Source organism: Ictidomys tridecemlineatus, chromosome 5, assembly GCF_052094955.1.
Source record: "Ictidomys tridecemlineatus isolate mIctTri1 chromosome 5, mIctTri1.hap1, whole genome shotgun sequence".
NCBI classification, from domain to species: Eukaryota; Metazoa; Chordata; class Mammalia; order Rodentia; family Sciuridae; genus Ictidomys; species Ictidomys tridecemlineatus.
Window position 1 is genome coordinate 5,898,377 of NC_135481.1, and position 23,541 is coordinate 5,921,917.

General features: G+C 41.7%; 1 protein-coding gene and 1 long non-coding RNA gene across 5 annotated transcripts in view; one reads left to right on the forward strand and one right to left on the reverse strand.

The window, feature by feature from the left end:
- The window catches only part of LOC144377689 (uncharacterized), a 73,587-nt gene extending 65,598 nt beyond the window's left edge, over positions 1–7,989 (forward strand). For both annotated transcript variants that reach the window (XR_013438671.1, XR_013438672.1), the window contains exon 3: positions 4,919–7,989. This is a non-coding gene — a long non-coding RNA (uncharacterized LOC144377689). The remainder of the gene's footprint in view (positions 1–4,918) is intronic.
- The window catches only part of Minar1 (membrane integral NOTCH2 associated receptor 1), a 38,281-nt gene extending 16,292 nt beyond the window's left edge, over positions 1–21,989 (reverse strand). The window contains exon 1 of one of the 3 annotated variants that reach the window (XR_002484357.3): positions 21,470–21,986. The gene's annotated coding sequence lies outside the window, so the exon portion shown is untranslated. Of the gene's footprint in view, positions 1–21,469 lie in introns of all 3 variants that reach the window. The other 2 variants (XM_005316875.4, XM_078049153.1) reach the window with 2 other exon arrangements.
- Positions 21,990–23,541: the final 1,552 nt, after the last annotated feature.

Genomic DNA, 23,541 nt, shown 5'->3' on the forward strand with positions numbered 1-23,541 from the left:
TGTAAGGGGAGGGGTTGACCTTGAAGACGCACAGAGAAATTTTCCAGAATGATGGACCTGTTCTACATCTTGGTGGTGATGGCGGTGGTTATGTGACTATATGCATTTGTCAAAACTCATGGAACTAAACACTAAAAAGTGTGCATCTCACTATATGTAAATGGTACCTTAACTTAAAAATTACATAAAACTTTGATTGGCAAAAGAAAACTGTACAATATTGAGTGAAAAAATATGGAAATAAATATGTACATAGAAAGATCTTAATGATATAAAGTTATACGTTCCTAAAAGTGACAATGAAAGTGCATTTAAATGTTAATAGTCATTAAGTTTGAATTTTAAATATACTTTTTTCCCCTAAATTAGTAATCTCTTTTCCAATATTTTATCATGCAAATTTTCAAACTTGCAGCAAAGTTGAAAGAGTTTTATAGTGAACACTGATATACCCACCATCTGGATTCTACAATTAACATTTTAATATATTTGCTTGATCACATATCTACCCATCTATCCATCATCAAGCCACCTTATTTTTTATGTACTTTAAAGCAAATTGCAGACATCTGTACATTTCCCCCCAAATACTTTGTCATGCACATCATTACCTCAAGTTCAATAACTGTTTAGTTTTCCTTTGCATATAAAATTTACATATAATGAAGATCACAAATGATCAAGTATGCATCAGTTGAAGTTTTGACAGATATGCCTGTGCACTAACCAACACCTCCAGAAAGAAGATGTAAAATGTTCTTATTACTCCAAAAAAGTTCCCTCATACCCTTTCCTGTTCAGTCACTGTTCATTATTTATAAGTGATATGTTATTTGTTCCTTGTAATTCCCCATCCTTTCTAAAATTCTTATAATATACACATATTATTTTGCAGTTGCCAAACAATAACGAATCTTTTACTTTGGAATGGAATGGAAAAGCCATATTAACTGATGTGGGATGAGAAAATTAAATACATCAAATCAAATGTTTAACAAAATTTCATAGGAGAAGGTGAAATTCCTCATTTATAAACATGGACACAGCTTTTGCAATTCCTGAGGACACAATGAATTACATAATGCATTACTTCCCTGATCCACACTACTTAGACAAGGCGATTTGATAATCGACTTATTGATTTTAAAGCTGACCCAGTCTGTGGGGCCCAGCCCATTTTCTAGGGGAACAGTGCATTTTCTTCAGATTAAATTGTAGCAGTTTGAGGCAATGGGCTCTCTCTCCACCCCAAGGGCAGCTCCTCTAAACAGGCTTTTATAAACATTAGCTTGGTCTCACTCATGAATGTTGAGGGATATGCATAGATCTGTGGCTTACATTTTCCAGTATAGAAAAAGGAATGAAACCCAGACAAGTTCTGTTCCTGCCCAGAATAAGTCACTGGGAATCCCACTTCTCCCACTCAGTGCCCCTGCCCTGCCCAGCTTTCAGCTGCATCTTATTAAAGCATTCTGTGTCAGGATGTTCTGGCTTGCTAAAGGTGGGGACAACCTGTAATGCTTGAATTTCAAGTAAATAAATGGATTTAAATATCAGAGCAGAGGACAAATGAATGCAATTTAGAAAACAGCAACACATGCATATCATATTTTATGGTTGTGGTCATACAAAGTACTTTCCTAGCTACATTTTTCTTTAATCCCTGTAACTACCTTCAGAAGCCTCTTCATTTTTGCTATTAACTTTTTGACAGAGGAAACAGGCTTCAGGAACTTAAGGATCTGGTAGCATCTGGAAGCAACAAGATCTAAAGCCAAGGCTGTCAGCTAGCTCCATGCCCTGCCCCATCATGTGCCTCCCAAGAAAGCCCAGGACTTTGCCATCTCAAATTTCATGCCTACTTTGCATGTCTATAAAGAATTATTGATCCCAGATTAAAAAAAAAAAACTACTTGGGGGCTGGGGTGTAGCTCAGTGGTAGAGTGCTTGCCTCACACACACATGAGGGCCTGGGTTGGATCCTCAATACCACATACAAATAAATAAATAAAAATAAAGACATTGTGTCCATCTACAACTAAAAAAAGATTTTAAAAAATTTAAAAAGAACTATTTTAGGAAACCAAGGCTCAATGTCTCCTGAAGTGAATAATGGAAATACAAACACTGTATGAGGCCTAAGTCACTTTTGTCAAAGTTGAAGGTAAAGAAGGGACAGGAAAGATGGTGGATGAGATGGACATCATTACCCTAGGTATATGTATGACTGCACATATGGTACGATGCTGCATGGTGTACGACCAAAGAAATGAAAAGTTCTGCTGCAATTGTGCACAATGAATCAAAATGCATTCTGCTGTCATATATACCTAATAAAAATAAATTAATTAATTAATTTTAAAAAGTGAAGGTAGGGAATCTATGGACACATAAAAAGTGAAGGTAGGGAATCTATGGACAGGTACATGGACACAGGTACTGTGTAGGTGCACATGATGTGGTCCACCATCAGAGAAACTCCACACAGACCTGCTACACTATACCAATATATGCAAGGAGGAATAGGAACAAAGAAAGAATGCATTGAAAAATAGGCTTCCAGGTTCTCTAGCAGAATAATAGACTCAGCCTGCAGCAGGCAGCCATGGGTGGGCTACCTCATTTGACCACACAAACACCTCTCTGCAGATGAGGAAATTGAGGAACTGGGCGATCCAGAGGCCAACACTGGATCAGGGTCCTGAGGTCTTCTGGCACTGTTTGAAGAGCACAAGGCTCAACCTTATAGTAAGGGTAGGTAAAGTGTCCACCACTGAGGGACAGTAGTGAATGGGGGAGGCCCCCTTTGGACTGACCTACTATGTGAGATCAGCTTTGGAAAACGACTCCGTTGTATACAAAGAGCAAGACACACTTGCCTAAAACACAAATTTGGCCTCTCCATTATTACATTTTTGACTTCTTGAATCACATGCTTCCAGGGACCCTCATTAGACCCGTGAGTTACTGCCTGTGACTGGATTATGCACCACCTCAGAGGGAAAATAACAAGTTGGCTGTGGGACTCATTATCCAGCTTTTTATTAAATAAGAAGAAAGCTCATGAACTGATTCCATGGGGAAAATTTGAAAGTGGCTCAACACACATGACTCCAAGCCCAGCCTGGCTTCCCCCATGGTCTTTAGCACCCGCCCCGTGCACTGGCCTCAGGTCTCCTTGAAGGTTCTGGAAGCATTCAGCCCCACAGAACCTTTTCTGTGCATCCAGTATGGGTATGGCACTGTGCTAGGCACCGCTTAAAAAAGGTAAGGGAGCTCCCTCACAGAGCTCATGATCTCAGAGAAGAAAATGACTTTTATGATCAGGGCTGGATGGAGCCCAGCCTGGGTCCTTTGTTTAATGGATAAGAAAAGTGGGGCCAAGAAAAGAGACATGGCGTTTTAAAGGCACATGTGGGATTAGTGGCAGAATGGGTCTTAGCAGCCAGGTCTTATGTCACCTAGCCTGTTTTCTCAAATGGTCATGCAAAATGCCAGAGTTCATTGATGAGGACCAAGGAGCTTAAACAAGGGACCAGGACCCCAGGTGGGGGTGATGGAGTCCAGCCCGGAGGAAAGGAAAGGTGCCATCTACAGCTTGGCAAAGGAGGTGCCATCTACAATGACCTCAAAGCTGAAGAGGAGGTGAATGTTTGAGGGTACAGGGTAAGGGGACAAAGGAGATGTTCCAGGCAGGAGGCTGAAGGTGGAGGGGAGCAGGGTGGAGTCTGTGTGTTTGGTCAGAATGGAGAGAGGGAGGTGGAGCTGGACACATGAATGGTATTTAGATAGGGCTTGCTACGATCTGACTGTGTCCCCTCCAAAATTCAGGGGTTACCAATGTGACAGTATTAGAAGGTGAGCTATGAAGAGGTAACTAGACCATAAGGGCTCCTCGCTCATGGGAGGGACTGAGGCCCTTATCAAAGGATTCATGCAGCATGAGGCTTGCTAGCTCTTCCACTATCTGCCACGTGAGAGTGCAGTGAGAAAGCTGTCTCCAGATAGGAGAAGCGGGTGCCTTGACAGTGGGCTTCTAGCTTCCAGAACTATGAGGAATAAACTTTTTTGTTGTTTATAAATGATCCAGTCTCAGGTATTATGTTATAGCAGCACAAATAGAGTAATGAATTCTGAGTGAGGAGTTTGGACTCAATTCTATAGGCAACTGGAGTCAGGGCAGGGGTCTGGGTGAAGCAACCCAGCCTACAGGATATACGGACTGGGATCCACATTATCTTCTCCTTTTCTAACCTCTGCACATGCACAGCCAAGGTGAGAAATCCAGGATGGTCTAAATCCTGAGCCATGGATATTTCCACAAACAATAGTCTGTAGCTTTGGGAAGGGCAGGAGTTGAATGTTTTCCCATTATCCCGGGGCACCTTTCTCATTTCTCATGCCACATTCCCACGATGATAAATGGTGTTGCTGTCCAGCCTACAAGGCTAAAATGAATGTCCACCCTTTCACCACCTTATGCATTTTTAATTGTTCAAACTGTTGACATTTGATGTTAAAGAAGAAGAAAGAGATGATCCGGGGATATAAAATTTATAGGATTGTCGTTTGAATCTTTGGACAAATATAAGCTCCCTGAATTTCATTTCTATCAACTCCCTTAAAGCTTTAATCTTCCTTTCTGACACTAACAACCCAGAAATCTGATGACAATGAATGATATAAACCTTAAACTGGATCAGCAAGACTCGGTTATGGAGTATTCTTAATAAAGCTCACCCATATGCCATAATACATTGATCTTTCAAAAACCAAAATTAAGTACTGAGATGTAACGTGGCCATAATGTTCTGACTTCATGTTAGCACAGTGAGGGAGAATTTATCTGTAGCATTTATATGATTTCTGGAGTGGTTGTCCTGCCTATTGTTCTGAATTTTGTGGTCTTTATTTCCAGGATGGGGAATGTTACTGTGATTTAATGAAACTATGGATTCAGTGAAACTGTAAAAGGTTGGTATCCATCTAGGAATCTGAACTGGTAACCTAGAATTTCTACATTCTTCATGTCATCTCAAATAAAATCTCATACTGAAGGGAGAGTTCTTTCCAACCCAGAGGCAGCTTGTTCTCCACAAAAACTACTAAGAAGACATACATCAAGGAGTTGAGGAGGGGACTACACTCTTGTTTGCTGAGGGTATCCCTGCAGAGCTCAACCCTTTATTAAGAAATGAAGAAATTACAAGGCAATTTCCAGATCTGACAAGGAGGTATCCTCAGAAAATGTCTTGGGCTGAGGATGTGGCTCAAGCGGTTGCGCGCTCGCCTGGCATGTGTGCGGCCAGGGTTCGATCCTCAGCACCACATACCAACAAAGATGTTGTGTCCGCCGAGAACTAAAAAATAAATATTAAAATTCTCTCTCTCTCTTAAAAAAAAAAAGAAAATGTGTGTGGGGGGGGACACCCATTACAAACACCTAGAAATGCTGGGTAGAGTGCTTCACCACAACCCCCCACCTCCCCACCCCCGCTTAACATGCATAGCTAAGTTTCCAAGAGGGCAAAATAAATGTCCAGGTGTCAAAAACAGGGAAAGGATAAGAAATCACAAAAGTAGGCAGGAGAACTGATATTGAGCTTCCCTGGAGGGAAAGGGAGAGTCTTACTAAGGAGAAGGAGAAGAATCCCCTCTCCATGAGAAGGAGGGTGGGAACACAGATTCTGCATAAAGTTGGGACCCTTGAAGGACTATTCCCTAATTCTAATTGAAAGAATGAAATAGAAGAAAATCTGCTTATTAGTTCCAGAAACAAGGACACTCATCAGCTTCTGCCTGGGCTCTATAGTCAATAAAGTAAAAAAGTTACTCCTTGGAAATATAAAGCAAGGGCAATGTCTTAAATATGTCAGGGCCCACAGTTTTGTTGTCACAGGATAAAAGAACTCTTGAGCTAAGAAATTAATATAAAAATTGGTTCCATTCTAATAATGTCTGTGGGTGCAAGAAGAAACAAGTGCTATACTGCTGTGGACAGTCTATGTGACAGAGGAAAAATAAAAGCCCTACACTAAAGTTGAATTATCTTTCTAGAAATAACAACACACAAGAGAAAATGCCCCACAATGAGTAAGAATTCAGAAGACATAAAATAACCAGAAGGATTAGAAGTTTAAGAATTTCACAAAAGTGAACCACAATCTAAAAATGGTATGAAGATGTTTAAAATAAGTAAAAACATAAGTAGTAAGTCTAAATAAGACACTGGGGAAAAAAAAATGACAACATAGATTTGGAAAGGAACTAGATAGTTCTTGTAGAAAAAAACGATGATCGAAGTAAAAAACAGAACGCACAGATTCAATAACAGATTTAAGTGCAGAAAAAAATAGTGAACTGAGAGAGAGATTTAAGGGAATTCAGCAGAATCCAGCACACAAAGATAAATGATATGAAATCAGGGTTAGGAGACATGAGACAGAAGAAGTCTCCTCAAATGTCTGATAGGAATTCCAGGAAAGATAAAAGAGAATAACAGAAAGACAATAATCAAAAAGATAATGTCTAAGAATGTTCCAGAATGAACCTTCAAATTCAAGGCGCAACATGAGCTATTAAGACATATAAAAATGAACTCACCCTTAGATACCTAAACACATCATATTAAAACTGAAGAATTCCAGAAACTAAAAGAAAACTTTGCCCAAAAATGTGTACTTGGAAAAGATATTCCTTAAAGAATGAAAATAAAGAAAAGTAAACATAGGGATAAACATCTTTATAGTGCTAAAGAAAAGTAACATATACTTCATTATTCTATTACCAGATAAAATGTTTCTCAGGAATAAAAGTTGAACTTTTTTCAGGTATAGAGGTGATTTCTCATATTCCTTACCATAAAAGCTATAAATTAGCCTGTTCAAAGAGAAAGTGAATCCGGAGAAAAGAAACTAGTGCACATATAGTTAATTTTTATCATATGTCAACTGTGTAAAACTACTGATGACTAATTTTGCAGGTAAAATAGGAGAGGAAGTGATGAGGATCAAATTGTTTTTATGAAATGCCTTATATTATCTGGAGAAGGAAAGAGATGTTAAATAAATTCAGCTAATACATCAATTAAAATGTATGTTGGGAAAAAGTATGGGAAACCCCAAGAACAGGAAGAAATTGTTGGACTTCTAAAGCAGCATAGATAAAACAGGGGAATAAATAAGAGCCACTCATCTAGGACAGAGTAGGAAAGAAGAGAAATAAAAGCAAAGACAAAGTAGGACCAATAAAAATCAATCAGATGACAGAGTGTTTCCAAGTACATTTTATGACAATAGATGAAAACTTTATAAACTTATCAGTTAAAAACAATGACTTCCAAACTAGAATTTTAAAAATTATAACAAAATGCAGCCAAACACTCCTATAAGAGGTATACATAGCAATTAGAAAAATACAAATCAAAACTACTCTAAGACTTCATCTCACTCCAGTCAGAAGGACAGCTATTAAGAATACAAACAACAGTAAGTGTTGGAGAGGATGTGGGGAAAAAGGTACATTCATACATTGCTGGTGGGACTGCAAATTGGTACAACCAATATGGAAAGCAGTATGGAGAATCTTTGAAAAATCTGCAATGGAACCACCATTTGACCCAGCTATCCCTCTCCTCAGTCTATACCCAAAGGACTTAAAACAGCATACTACAGGGACACAGCCACATCAATGTTTATAGCAGCACAATTCACAATAGCTAAACTGTGGGAACCAACCTAAATGCCCTTCAGTAGATGAATGGATAAAGAAAATGTGGTATATATACACAATGGAATATTATTCAGCATTAAAAGCAAACAAAATCATGGCATTTGCAGGTTAATGCAAGGAGATAGAGAATATAATGCTAAATGAAATTAGCCAATCCCAAAAAAACAAATGCTGAATGATTTCTCTAATTTAAGGCTACTGGTTCATAATATGCTGTGGGAGGTTGGGGGGAGGATTAAATGAACTCTAGATAGAGCAAAAGGGAAAAAGGGAAGGAGGGAAAGGGAGGGGGCATAGGGTAATGGTCATCACTACCCTAAGTACATGTAAGACACGAAGGATGTGACTGTACTTTGTGTACAACCAGAGATATGAAAAATTATGCTCTATATGTGTAATATAAATTGTAATGCATTCTGTTGTCATATATAGCAAATTAAAATTTAGAAGTTCAAAAAAATTAAAAAAAATAAAGTATAATAAAGATATTGTGTCCATCTTTTTAAAAAAAACACTATAACATAAACAGTGAAAGTAAAGTAAAAAGATGAAATGAGATATATCCATCAAAACCAAATAAGAACCAGGCATGATGGCATATGCCTGTAATACCAGCAGCTCAAGAGGCTGAGGCATGAGGATCCCAAGTTCAAAGCCAGCCTCAGCAACTCGGTGGGGCTCTAGGCAACTTAGAGAGACCCTGTCTCCAAATAAATAAATTTTCTTAGAAAACAGCTGGGGATGTGGCTCAGTGGTTAAGTGCCCCTGGGTTCAATCCTTGGTTCAAAAATAAATAAGAAAACATTTAGTATGTGTTGTAGATAGCATGGCATAGCAGTTAAAAGTCACAGGCTCTGTTTGGATCCAAGCTCTCCCACCCTTAAGGTATGTGACGAGAGCAAATTACCGTTGCTGTGAACTTCACAGTTTCCTTATCTTCAAAATGGGGGTGGAAATAGCATTTATTTTAATTAGTTATTTTATATAAAGTACAGTGCTTAGTATACAGTAAGTACTAAGTGTGAGCTATAACTATTGTTATAGTAAGATAAATTTAAAAGAGTTTAAGGTTAAAAAAAAGTATTAGGGACACAGAGAATTATTACAAAAATGATAAAAGGAAAAATTCACCAGGAAAATAAAACAAATCTGTACCTGTAGGCACTCTAATATAGCCTTAAAAATATTTGAAGCAAAAATCGACAAAATGTATAGGAAATATATCAAACTTATAATCATATTTAGAGACTTTAACATATCTTTCTTAAAAAAATGAAGGATCAAGCAAAGAAAAAATATTGTTTGTGGTAAAATATTAGAATACCACCATTAACAAATATGATCTATCACACACAGAGAACACCGGAACCCCCTCCCCCAAATACAGTTCTTCTTTTAAATGGCCATCAGTAGAGTTGAGCAAGCAGATTGGGGGAGGGAGGAGGGAAAGTACTGAGAGAATGAGATGGATCAAATTATGTATGTGCATGTATAAATATGGCATAATGAATTCCACTATTATGTATAATTATAATGCACCAATAAAAATTAAATACAAACAAGTTACTAAATTTACAATTTCCTACTTATACATTCCTGGAACATGAGTAATTTTCATTTTTGAAATTGATGTTCATTAAAATTCAAATGAAAAACTCTTAAAACTGTAAATTGCCTTATTGTACAGGAAGAACTAAAGTTATTTCTTTTAAAGTAAAGTTGGCCACATATTTTGAACCAAAAATGTTTCAAAAAATACCAGTGAATTCTCTCATCCTGTAGAGAATTTTTTACAATAAAGCAGTGAAATTAGCAAATGTATACCCAAAAACATCTCCTAAGCACATAGGTCTAAATAATCTATAGGTCGAAAAAGAAATCAAGGTAGAAATTAGAATAAAGTTATCATTAAACGCAATGAAAATACTATGTATCAAAACTTGTGAGGCATATCCAAAGCTGTCCTTATGGAAGATTCATAGTGATAAATACAAATATTGGATTAAAAGTTTGAAAAGCAATGAGCCAAGTATGGCATTCTACAATTAGGGGGGAAATCAGCATAGTAAATACAAAGAAAAGTAGAAGAAACAAAGAAGAGCAAAAAAACCAGTTAAGTAGGAAACAAACATTATCATCCTCAAAACCTAAATAAACTGGTTTCTTTGAAATGACAAATGAAACTAGAAAACCCCTGGCAATAATGATGAAAAAAAAAAAGAGAGGCAGGAATAAACAATAACAACGCTGAAACTGGTAATGTTTAAGGAAAATTTACTACGTACTAAGTAGTTTATTAACTTATTCAATCTTTATAAAATAGGAACTAAAATGATCCTAATTTATGGTGGAGTTCACTCCAGCAGGTGAGTCACAGAGCTAGTACGTGGGTAAACTAGACCCAAACTATACAGCCCAAGTTCAGAGTCCACAGCATCACGTGCTACAGCCCTTCAAAAAATTAAGAATGAAAAATAGTACAAAGTCACAGATTCAAAACACGGGTTTTGTTTGAAAGTTTAATAACACCAAGTATTGGTGGAGATACAAGCAGATTTTGTCATACACTTCTGATGGAAGAGGACATTGGGAGAATCACTTAGGAGAGTAATTCAACAATATGAATAACTCAAGCTAAGCCAATCATACTGTCCTCCAAATCCACTTTAGGTATTTTCCCCAGATAAACACTCTCATGGGTCATGAGCTTGGGCTTGCTCATGCCATTGATATTTTACAGCAACTAATATGAATGAATTTATTTAGAATAAATTTGAGGATAAACCTCCCAAATAAAAAAATGTATGGATAAAGGAAGTTGCAAATTAATCCACCACATCAATAATGTAACTTGAAATAAAAGAAACATTGTTTAGTGGTCCATGCATTAAAAAGAACGTATTAAAAACATGGAGATGAAATACACCAGGTTTGGGACAGTGGTTTCCTGGAGGGGGAAGGAAAGATGTGGTACGAGGCCCAAAATTAAGGCCCACTGTTCTGTGCCACCTTGACACCCGGTGGAACTGTAAGCAGGGGCCTGAGGGGCACCACAAGTTCCCACTCTGCTACCAGGTAAGGCTCCCCAGCCAAGCCACCCTTCTAAACAAGGGACCAGGCACAGTTCCTACTTACCCCTGAGGAGCAGGTTTTGGTTCCCTCCCAGCCATCGCAAATATTCAAACAAGCTCATCCCATCCTCCTGTAGGAACCAGAGGTCACCTTACCCTCTTGGTACTCTAAAGCCTGCCTCCCACAGCCCACGTTCGCTCACTCTGCTGCCAAGTGGCCCCGTAGCAAGCAGTGCTCACACCAGACTGACCACAGGTCACTGATAAATCAAGTCAGGTGCCGTGTGTTCAGCCACCCTGTAATAGGGCAGGAATCCTCCCTTACCTAAAAGTTTTTTTATGGAAAAAAAACTAGGGGGTGAACTGCAGGTGATTAACCAAAGGAGTGCCAGGTGGCAGGTCAACTAAAACATGATCTTTTTCCTCACTTATTTGCTTTTACTGAGACCTATCAAAAGTGGAATAAGCAGAAATTTTTCATAAACAGCTGTAGCAGGACAGTAGCCACTGAGAAAACTGACAGTGCTGTTCTTTGTTGTCATTTTAGCTTTGCTGTTTTTATTCTTTTCTTCCTTTCTATGCATAGAGGCCCTTCATGTTGGGGGATATGCTAAGCAATTGTTTATTTTAAGTTAATTCGTTAACAACTGGTCAAAATGGCAATGTTTTTGAACAACCAAATATTAAAACTTACTACAAAGTACCTATAATTTATTAACAAATAAATCAGTGGGATTGGAGGACAAGAAGCAGATGCAGACGTAGATCAGGGTTTCAATATAAAAGGAAGGTAGAATTGCAAGTCAATGAGAGAATAAAGTTTTTTTCCATAAACATAAATGTTTTGATTGGTTTATTGGTTGAGTATCATTGAAAGCATCAGTTCATCGATTGGTTAAAAAAATTAAGTTGGCCCTCACTCCTTTCCATATACAAAAGCTGAAATCTAAAGAAGATTGGAGTCAAGATTTAGATTATCTGAGGCTCTGAAAGAGTTTTCCACACATAATCCAAAAAGTTGGAATCAAGAAGAAAACGATTGATCCATTTGGGTCCATGAAAGTGACTCACCAGGGCAATGAACATCATAAAATCTGAAAAAGACAGAAAGCAGAAACTTCTTGATTCTAATTGAAAGCCCTTAAAAATGAATAAGAAAGAAGGAACAAACAGAGTCATGAGATGGGAGGGAAAGGGAAATTGCATGGAAATGAAGGGAGACCCTCATTGTTATACAAAATTACATATAAGAGGTTGTGAGGGGAATGGGAAAATAAACAAGGAGAGTAATGAATTACAGTAGATGGGGTAGAGAGAGAAGATGGGAGGGAAGGGGAGGGGGGATAGTAGGGGATAGGAAAGGTAGCAGAATACAACAGTTACTAATTGGGCATTATGTAAAATTGTGGATGTATAACCGATGTGATTCTGCAATCTGCATTTGGGGTAAAATTGGGAGTTCATAACCCACTTCAATCTAATGTATGAAATATGATATGTCAAGAGCTTTGTAAAGTTGTGAACAACCAATAAAAAAATAAAAAATTAAAAAAAAAAGAAAGAAGGAACAACTCAAAAGAAAAATGTCCAAAGAAAGGCAAAGAAAAGTGCAGCATCATAATAAATAAAGCAAACTATAACAGGACTTTGTTTCATTACTTTGTTATTTACAAATCTAAAAGAAAATAAAATTATTTTCTTTCTGAAGTAGAAAAGCACTAAATACCATGAGGTTTGCACCTAATGCTTGATTTGGATAGTTGCCCCCAACGCCCATGGATTAAAGGGCTGATTGCTAGTCTATGGTGCTCTTGGGAGTGGTAGGAACTTTAGGAGGTAGAGGCTTGTGGAAGTCAGATCACTGGGGACATGCCACTGACAAGGATATGGGACTCTGGACTGTCCTTCCTCCATCTTTTTTGATTGTAGGCCACCATAAGGCAAAGAGGCCTCTTTTGCTATGCACTCCTGCCATGACTTACTGTACCACCACAGGGCCAAGCAGCGATGGACTGATACCTCTGAAACCATGAGCAAAGTAAACCTTTCCTGTTATTCATCTAAATATATCAGGTATTTTGTCACAGTAATGTAAAGCTAATATACCTACTATTATTTATGACTCATGTAATAATATATTGATTATGGTATTTATAATCAGTACTGTTGACATTGGATAAGAAGCAAGCTCATGCTCCTGTTAGTGGGAAAAGTAGGCATTCCCATCTATTATTGAAAAAAAAAGACAATTGTCTAACTTTTACAGGAAGTAACCAGCCATAAAACTTGCAAATATGCACATCCTTTAAATGAAGGAAAATCACACTTCTAAGTATTCACCTAAAGGAAATAATCAAATAAGTGCAAAACATGCAACAAATATATTCTCTTCAGTGTTGTTTAAAACAATAAAAAAAATCAGCAATAACCTTTGTATGCAACAATTGACTATATAAAACTATACTACATTGCTATGATGGAATACCATGCAGTCATGAACAAATCATTTTGCAGAAATATATTTGTTGGCATATTTACTTTTTAATGATGTATTCCTTTTTCAATTTTTTGTTACACTTGTATCTTTTTTATGTTTTTATTAGTGCATTTTCATGGTGAGATTCATCCATGCACACAGAATAACAATATAATTAGGCCAATACGATTCCCCAGTATTTTAATGATGTGTTCTTACATGAGAAAATACAGTGCTAAATGATATAAAGTAAGATGGCATAAAATTTCACATATCTGTATCTTCTACATAGTAAAACATTAATAATAATTATCCCTGGGATCTTTCTTTCCCTCTTGTTTCAGATCTGCATTAGTTAAATGCTCTAAATATTTGATTTTTTCTAGTAAAAAAAAAAATAAAGAGGAAAGGATTTTCAGCAAATCCTGGCATTGGGAACTTGGGGGAGTCAATTATCATTTCTGGAATTTGGTTTTCTTACCTATAGAAGAAAGATCTCAATTCCTCCTCCTGGGATTACTAACAAGGTCAAGTGAGACATTTGTGTATTCATTCAAAAAATATTTATTTTGTAACTGGAACATGTCAGACACTGGGCTAGTGGAAATATAGCCGTGTATAAGGTGGACAAACAGTAAAGCACAAACCTTACCCTCAGGAGCTCATCCGCTAGTGGAAAAGATAGGTAATCAGCAAAACTAAAACATCAAATTATAGTTTGTTATATGGCTGAAAGTGCTATAGAAAAAAGAAGGAAGAGGTTAGAAATTGCAGGGGGAGGGAGTTGCAATTCTAAATTGGATGGTTGAAAAGGATTCAGGGGAAAGATCATATTTGAGTGAAGTTTCCAGTAATGAAGCAAACCATGTGGTAGGGAGGAAGAAAGGCAAATATTACCGCAGTAGCAACAGCGAGTGCAAAGGCCCTGAGAGAGAAGCAGGACGGGCATGACCAGCAGGCCATGACAGTACTTTTTAAAAAGCTGATAGGCAAAATAAGTAGTATTTATCAGTATATTATTATAACATAATAGATCCAAATGATTATTTTATTTTTCAAAATGTCTCTAAAGTAGCTTTTTAATGTTTAGCCACTGCTCATGTTCCATTTTAGGGTGAAATAATTATAAGAGAGTTATGAGCTCCCTCAAATTCCCCTCTTTTTACCTAAACCATGCTTAGGTCAGACTTCCTCCTACCTCTGACTTCCCGGGAAGAAGGGAGGCCTTGGACCAGATGATGGAATTTGGAATAGAGACATATAGAGAGGTACCCTTTTGGTCCAGGTAAGCCAAAATGCTGCCTAATAGCAGAAGAATCCCTTGCTTCATTTTCACTTTGCAAAGTTTTTCTGACTCTTCCTTATATGTAATCTCAGTGCTGTGCCCTGTTTATGTCTTAACCATTTGTTTTTATTTGTGGGATGGATCTAAATGCATATTCCAGATCTTGTGAATGGCTGCCTTAGAAATGGTTATGGCTCTGTAGGGTCAGCGCCTACCCTTGCTTTGGGTAAAGGTGTTGAACTTTTGTTGATGTGTTTCCCAAATGGGTCCATGGAACCTTTAAGCTCCAAGGTTGGTTTTGAAGAGGGTAGAGCTCCAGAACCCAAGGAAACACTGACCAAAGAAAAGATCCAACTAGATTCTCCAGACATCCACTGCCCCTAGAGAAAGTAAGACAAAATCATGCCTCTGGGGCTATTGATGTGTTGTTCTCTCAAACTTATGGGGTAAATACTAATCATCTCAGAGGCTGTCCTGTATTAGTTTCCTATGGCTGCTGTAATAAAAAACCCACAAATGTCATGTAAGAGAGAGATGTACCAACTTACAGTTCTAGAGATGAGAAGTTCAAAATGAGTTTCAAAAACCATGGGGTCAGGGGGCTTTGACCTGTCCAGAGCTTCTAGGGGAGAATCTCCATTCTGCAGCCCATAGACGCTTCCCACATTCCTTGGCTCATGACCCCTTCCTCCATCCTCAAAGCCACAATACATCATCCCGGCCTCTACTCTGATGGTCACATCTCTTTTTCTAACTCTTCTTCCTCCTCTTCCTCATGAATAGATCCCTTCTATTACATCAGGCCCAATAAGATAATCCAACATAACCTCCCCATCTCCAAGCCCTTAACTCAATCACATCTTCAAAATCTCGCTTGCTGTGTAAGGTACCCTAGTCACAGGTTCTGGGGACTAGGATGTGGGCTTCTGTGGGCGGTCATCGTTCTGCCTAGTGAAGGGCCCATGAGCAGAGGCCCGGGTCACTGGCAACTTGTGCCCCAGGGAAGAAAAGAAAGCTTATTCTCTCCACAGCCTCATATTTGAGATGAACCCAACCAGAAGGCAGCAGTCCTCAAGACTGAACGCTTTGCCCTCGTTGATGACATCAAATCAGGTTTACCCAGTCTGTTGAGAGCCATCCGCGGGCTGTGTGTGGACTGGGTTGCGCATTGTAGCCTAATGAAGGAATAAGTCGGGCACTGAGAACTTCCAGTGCACCCCCCCAAACCCGCCCCAGCCCAGGGATTGACCAGCCTGATGCAGATGAACTTCCCTCTCAAACTCTGCCAGAATCCCACACAGCATCTGAGATGGTTGTGACCTGACAAGATGCCAATCAACCTGCTCACTGTGAGCAAGACATCACGAAGCAAAACTTCACCCTTGAAACCTTATCCCTGCCTTTGATGTACACCCTTAAATAAACCACCAGAGCCAGCTTTCTTTTGTCTAGTTCTAGCACCCATGTAGACTAGATCTATCAGGGGCTCCGCTTTATGCAAATGTATTTCTGACTATTTGTGTTTTGTTCTTCACTTATTTGAGACTTTAAGTTTCCAGGTAACTTATACCCTCCTCAGCAGGAAGAAGAACCCCCCTATGAGACACTGGTCATCGCCCCCATTACAGCCTCATCCGTGATAACCCTCCATTACCTGGAAACAGAAGATAATGACATCTGGTGGTGTTAGTAAGGATGCTCATGTACTATAATCCTGAAATAAACCCCACAGTCCTGGGGCCTTGAAGGAGAATGATATGGAAGGCCACATTATCATGTCCTTCTCTTCATTCTTGGGGCTCACAGACAGCTTGACCTGTGCTTGCCTGGGCTTAATGGCAGACACAGAGCAGTGATAATTTCCCAACATGACCTCTTCCACATCTCCAAAGAGTTGCCCTCTACAGGGATCCTGTTCCTCCTCACTGGGGATATACAGAAGTCCAACCCCTGTTTATAGGGTAGTTATGCAAAGATGGGAGGGTGGCTCTTACATCCTGGATCCTCCACCCACTCCCGTCAGCACCGGGCTGCAGCTCCTGCTTCCTTCCAGCTTGAAGAGGAAGCTGTGAGGTATGACCTCTGACTCAGAATATTGGTCAAGCCGGATCTTTCCCTTCTTTAGGTACTTATAAAGTATGGAGGATAAACCAGGTCTCAGGCCTTGTCCCTAGAGATTTTGACTTGGCTGGTCTGCGGCAAGGCCAAGAAATCTGTGTTTATAAAGATCCTCAGGATTTCCCGTGTGGTCTGTGCATCCACAGCTCTTGGGAAATCTGTACTACATCACTTCAGAGCTGATGGGCCGTGGTGCTTCTTTAAATAATTTCCAGTTTGCTCAAGAGTTTCTCAGGGTATGCCTCCTTGCACTGAAGTGCACAAAGAACAGGAGTCCCCTTCCCCAGTCTTGACACCATCTTTCAGCTAAGGATCTTTTTTGGTGGCCATGCCGTACTGTTAACTCGGGCTGAGGTTAAATTTTTTCCTTCATGCAGCAGCTATTGGACAGGCCTCCCCCATTCCTGCAGAAAGTACTCTGAATCAGCTAATGTGTTGCTCATTTCCTATTTCACTTGGCTGCCCAAGTGAAACCATGGTCCTACCCAACCTGTGCCAGATACTCTGCTCATCACTAGGACAAAACAATGATGAGTTATCATCCCATTCCTCCAAGGGCTCACAGCTGAATGGGAGAGACAGACCAGCTAACAGTCTGTTCTAAACCACTGCAGGAAGTGCTCAGAACTCAATGGGGACAAGAACAAGAGCCCATGGCCAACTGCACACACCACACACCCGCTTATGACCTACTCACACCCCACACCCACTCACTAACTACCCACATCCCACACCCACAATGAAGAAAGACATTCCATTTTCTTCAACTCCAGATCCTCAAATGGGCCACATTCCTTCTTTCTCAAGGATGGCCTCTTACCCCTGTTTGTCAATCATTTAAGCTGCATGGTGTGCTAAAGCCCTTCAATCTCTATAGGCCTGCTGATCTTTTATATTTATTTGTTTTCTCCACTACTTAACTGAAACCTCCTCAAATAACCATAAAACTTGAATTTTTAGCAACTTGCCTAAAACTTCTCTTTCTCAAAATCCCAGTGTTATCCCAGAGACTACAATGTGTTCATTCGACCACATCAGCACAGGAGGTCAGAATTGCTCACCCAAACACAAAGCAAATGGCAGGAAGAAAGGGCCCAGCAGATGAAATACACATTGAGGAAGACTCTGAAGTCAGAGGGCAGCGGAGGGCTCATTTATGGACATTCTTTGCAATATGGTATCCTTGTAGGCCAGGCCAGTCGGAAATTCTGTCATGGACGTTCTCATTGGCTGAGGGCATAGAGAAGTGATCAGAACACTAGAAAAACCATACTGTAGTCATGTTGAATGAATCAAATTCAAAGGATGGTAGTGACTTGTGTACATATGTATGCAGTCTATTTAGAAGGGAGTTCTCTAACTTGAATAAAAAAGAATTCATCAGAACATCATAACTTCATGACAGTGTCCATTCAACTAGTTCCACAAACTTCCCTAATTTTAATTCCAGGCTCACAAAGCAGCTTCTGATTTTATTTAGCTTTTAGTGGACATTTCCCCTGATCAGTGAACACATTTATCAGATTCACATCTTCCCACCAAACTATTAAACTAGCATTTCATTGCATATACATCAGGCTTTTGATTATCTTGTGCCCTCCCCTAAAAGGCTAATCTCTTCAACCAGCCAAAATGCAAGCATATGTCTCAACGTGGTATTCACACACTGGTCCTGATCCCCATGAAGTCCTGTCTCAGCAACCACTGGTCTTCCTGGAGACAACACTGCTATCCTGGTATCTTCTCATTAAAAGCCAGCTTTAGCCTAAATTGTCACATATTACATCAGTCAGGATAGGATAGGTTATGCTGCAACAACAAACAATCCTCATGTCACACCCAGTGGCAAATGAGTAGGAAGATGCAATCTACTATGTGCCCCCAAAGAGAGATAGCCAAAATCTTGATACAAAACTAATAGCCAGCACAAATATGTTGCTTGCTCCCTCTTGGAGCCATCCATTCCCAGAATTAATGTTAACTATTTTAAAGATTTTCTTATAATGGCCCCAAGGCTGCCTGTACCAGTAGACCCAGAGCTGAAAAAACTATGGACTCCCTGGAGTTCAAGTCCTAGGAGTTCAGCTAGCTATCAAGGAAGGCTGATGCAGGTGAGAGGCTCATCACACATTGGTAACACAGCATTTCATTTGAAACACTCAGAGAGTGCCTTCTAGTGGTTCTCAAACTTTCTTCTGAGGATCCCTTTAGGGGGTCCAAAAGGATGCTTCAGACATCACACTGGGAGCAAACAGACCACTATGTCCTTCCCTTTGCTCTTTAATTGATTCATATACTTAACTTCTATATAAGATTTAATTTAAAGGATTTTACCCTTCTAAAAGAGTGAGAAGGGAAAAGGGGGAATTCAACAATCTAGTCTGATGTTCTCTCATTACATTTATATGAAAACAAACATTCAAAAAAGTTAAGTATCTTGCCAAGGTGGTGAGTTAGAAGAATGCCTGAGATGGAAGCCAACTGCCTCTGCCTGCCTTCAACTCGATAGAACTCTTTTTTTTTCTCTCTCTCTAATTTACACTAAGTCTGCAGGGTAAGCTGCAAAAACAAACATCTGAATGTCAGTGGGAAAAGCTAATCAGTGGGCATTAGCAACATATTCACAGAGGAATTTGGAACCTTTTCCCAGCCAGTTTGAGAATACACATTACCACTTGGCTACAGCAGCAAGCAGGGCCTTCCCCTTCCTTCTCCTGGACACCAGATCCCTGCCCAGCAGGCACAGAGCCATAGCTGCAACGCTGCTTTCTGCTCCACATTTGTCAAGATTTGAGAAAGGCTCGTTTGGGGAATCCTGAGTTTAAATAAATAAATAAATAAATAAATAAATAAATAAATAAATAAAACCAGCCCCAGCCCAATGTGCGCTATGGACAAGAGAGGAGAGGGAACCTCTCAGGGGTATGGTGCTTCAGAGGAAATATCAGAGTTAATAAATACAAAGGCTTTTAGAAGCTGGAAAGACACATCAATTTTGCCTCTAAGATTGGCCAGGAAAAAAGACATTCTAAAATTCACAAGGAATATAACACCAACACAGAAATCTTTGTCTCTCTTCCAAGTATTAAGTGCTATACAACACTTCCTCATGAAATTCATCAGAAATGCAAATAAACTGTTTGATCTATTTTTTCCCTGGCAACTGACATTTATTTTCACACAGTCCCAGACCTATACAAATGTCTCAGACGCACACAATAAAAATCAGACATGTAAGGCTTTCCCTCCAGGCTCCAGTAACTTAAGAAAATCTAAATTTGCTTTCTTCCAGACTCGCCACTCTCTCCTGCTCTACCCTCCACCTCTAATACAGAAGAAAGCCCACTAAAGGAGGTGTTAGAACTCCAGGTACCCTACTCTCTTTAACCCACTTCTCTTATTCCAAGAATTGCTGAAATATTGCTCCCAGACTCTCAATGAGCTCATTCCAAAAGGCATTTTGTGGCCACAGCAGGAGCTGAAACCTCCAATGATGCTGATGGTCACAAAAAAAACAAAAAAACAAAACCGGGAAGGATGGGCCATTAACTGTCCCTGCCTATCAGGGAGAGGTGGTAGTGGGAGTTTGTTTGCTGGGGCAGCGGGGGTTTGGAGGTGGGGGGGGGGGTGAGCTGGTGTGCGTGTGTGTGTGTGTGTGTGTGTGTGTGTTGTTGGGTGCTTAACTGATCACTTGTGCTGCCATCAAACTCCTCCTGGAAACTCTTTATGTCATGCATAAAATCACAGCAGAGCCCAGCAATGAAGCCCCCAATCACAGCCACAAGGACAGCTTGCACTTCCCGATTATAATCGTCCTATCCACAAGAAAAATCGGTGTAAAGTTTATAAGATTAAATCTATATTGTTTATAGCAGAAACCGTGGGTTTCCCCCTTCTGTAAGGTCTTCACCAAATGTTCCTTAATTCCCATTGAAAAGAGTACCTCAGTGTAACCTCCTTCCCCACAGCTTACAACCACCACCTCCCAGCAAAACAATGCTACATTAAATGCTATTAAGAGTTGCGCTGCTCGTTCGCCTCCGGAAGCTCCCTGCACCCCCTGCAAAGAGGACAAATTATTACTTTGGTGGTTTAGCAGCCCGGAGGAGTACTCGCTTTAGGAGGGAAGGCGGCAGGGCAGGGAGGGAAGGCAAGGCTGCATTGGCATGAGTTAGTGTGTGAATGCATGCACACGCCTCGCCGGCCAGGCCCGGCGTCGGTATTTTCTGGCAGGTGAAGTTGAACATCCTTATCTCCTCCGGAAAACGGCGCTTCCATTCCACGTCAACGTGACTGGAAATCTTAATTTAAGAATCGAATGCATCCGTCGGTACTTCTGGGGCTGGTCCAGTTTTGCCTCTTACTTCGCACCTCTGGTGTGTCAGGCTTTTTGCCCAGATGGCTCCACTGTTTAACCCTCAAAACTCGGTTTCCTGAGGCGAATTCTCAGCCAGGAAAACTTGCCCCGAACTGCACCTTCTTTTGTCGTTGTTTCTCTTCCCGAATCTCTCGTTTCTCCACCAGGTCTGGTCAAGCCCAGCATCCCCCACACACCTTTTTCACCAAAGCCCAGAGCACAGAGGAAAGGGTCCCAGGGTCCCCGCGCCTCCGCGGCCCGCAGTGCTCCCCAGTGAAGCCGAGGCAGGGAGGCGAGCCAACAGCTCTGGACTTCACACCGCGCGCGCATAAGTACCCAGCAGCTGGCACACCGGGAACACACCTCTCACACGCATACACACGCACACGTGCGCTCCCAGGCCCCGCCAGTCCCTGGCTCTCCGAAGTTACCTCCGAGGCGGTCCCGGCGCCGGGCCCACACCGCCCCGCGGGTCTCGCGCTGGTCTCCAGCGATGGTCCGCACGGCCTCCAATGCCGCGCCTCCGGAAGACTCCCGAACCCACTGGTCCCAGTCTCCTGGGCACCCCTGGCTTCGCACCTGGGGCGGCACCACCGGAGCTAGGGTGGCTTCAGTCTCTGCAGCCCCGGGTCGGGGTCTGCCTTCACCTGCGCGGCGCCCACCAGCTTGCAGCCTGGGCTAGAGCCGGCGCACAGCGACTGAGGTGGGCGCTCCGGCTTCTCCTGGGCTGCGGGCAGCCAGTACCAGCTCGCATGGCGCTTGGGCTCTCAGCGGCCCCGGGACTCGGCCTTTGTGTCTGGACCGGCGCCGCCACGTCACGGGCTTGAAAGCTCTGAGCAGCTCCGGCCGGGAACCCAGCAGTGGAGAACCGGGCTGGGCTTCTCCATCTCCGCCCGCCCGGGGCGCGCAGGCTGGCGGGGCGCGCAGGCTAGCAGGGCGCCCCGGCAGCGACTGCGCGCTCCCCGGGGGACGGAGGGGGCGGGCCCGGGAAGGGGCGCGGCGAACGCGCCTAGGGGTGCCCTGCCAGACGCTGCCACCAGGAGAAAGGGGTAGGGACGTCGCCAGAGCCCCCGGAAGGAGGCGTCGGTTCAGTCCTCGGTCGAGGCTGCAGCGCTTGGGGTGAGAAGGAGAGGGAGCGGAGACTGTGCGCTGGAGGGAACCCGGAGCCACCGCGGGGTTCGTTTCTCCCCACTTCCCTACTCTGAAGGTGACTGCGGCCCCCAGCGGCGGAGCAGGGGCAAATGGTGTCCTCGGCTTTCCTCTTCTCCGGGTGCTTTCGGCTTCGCCCTTCCGCGGCCGCGGCCTCGGACTCTGCAGTGCTTTGGAAGGCCAGGGCAAAGTGGTCACTTCGCTCATTGATTTTCCCTCTTGGTTAGTGCCGTTTTAATTGGTACCCAGATTGGAGAGACTGGCGGTCACGTGACACACCCTCCCCAAACACACACACACATGCACACGCGCGCGCGCACGCACACACACACACACACACACACACACACACACACACACACACCAAAACTAGGCTGAATTTCCAAAAGTCCAATCTGATACATCGATCAGAACTAGAGGCCTTCCGCAAGTCACCCTGTGTGCTGCAGTGGAACTGAAGAGCAGCCGCTGTTTCTGTTGCCACTATCTATACAGATCCCGTCCCTGCGGTTGGGGAAGCTCATCCTAACAGCACTTTGGGTCCCATAACAAGAACAGAAGAAAGAAAGGGCGGGGGGGGGGTGCGGAAACCGGAGTCATAGTTTCAGATCCAAGGAATCTCATTTCAGAAGGAAAGCAAAGCTCCTACTGAGTCACGTATCAGAATAACTGAGGAGCAGGAGAGCCATACCTCCGCAGCAGGAAAGGAGCCTCTCCCTGGGCCGCGGTAGGTGGCTTTAACAGAAGCAGAGCCAAAATGTCAGCTCCCTGCTTTTACTACCTGTGGTCTGAGCATCTACCTGGGGGAGGAAGACACCTCCATTTGAGTCTCCCTGCGTGCACTGCCTGTATGTGTGGAGACCACACTCTGAATGCAAACAGGCTAATACATGGACATTTTAAATAATGCCTCATCTGGGTTATAAGTATTGACAACTAGATTCTCCCAGAGCGCCTCCCTACCTAATTTTTAAAATCCATTTTCCTCGATTTCCTTATTGTAAGAAGTTCAACCCATGTTAGGCACAGGGATTTGAAAGGGTAAAATAGGAGGGAAGTTCGTTTGATCCACTGTACCTTGCCCAGGTATTCTAAATTTGTAAATATACTGTCTTTTAGTTCCAACGTTGTTTCTGAGGGGCAAGCCCAGGAGTAAAGAGTGCCCAGGGTACACACAGACACTAGTATGGCAGTATGTAAAAACGTGGATTTGTAACCGATGTGATTCTGCAATCTGTATACGGGGAAAAATGGGAGTTCATAACCCACTTGATTCAAATGTATGAAATATGATATGTCAAGAGCTATGTAATGTTTTGAACAACTAATAAAAAAAAAAAAGAAGAGGCCTGTT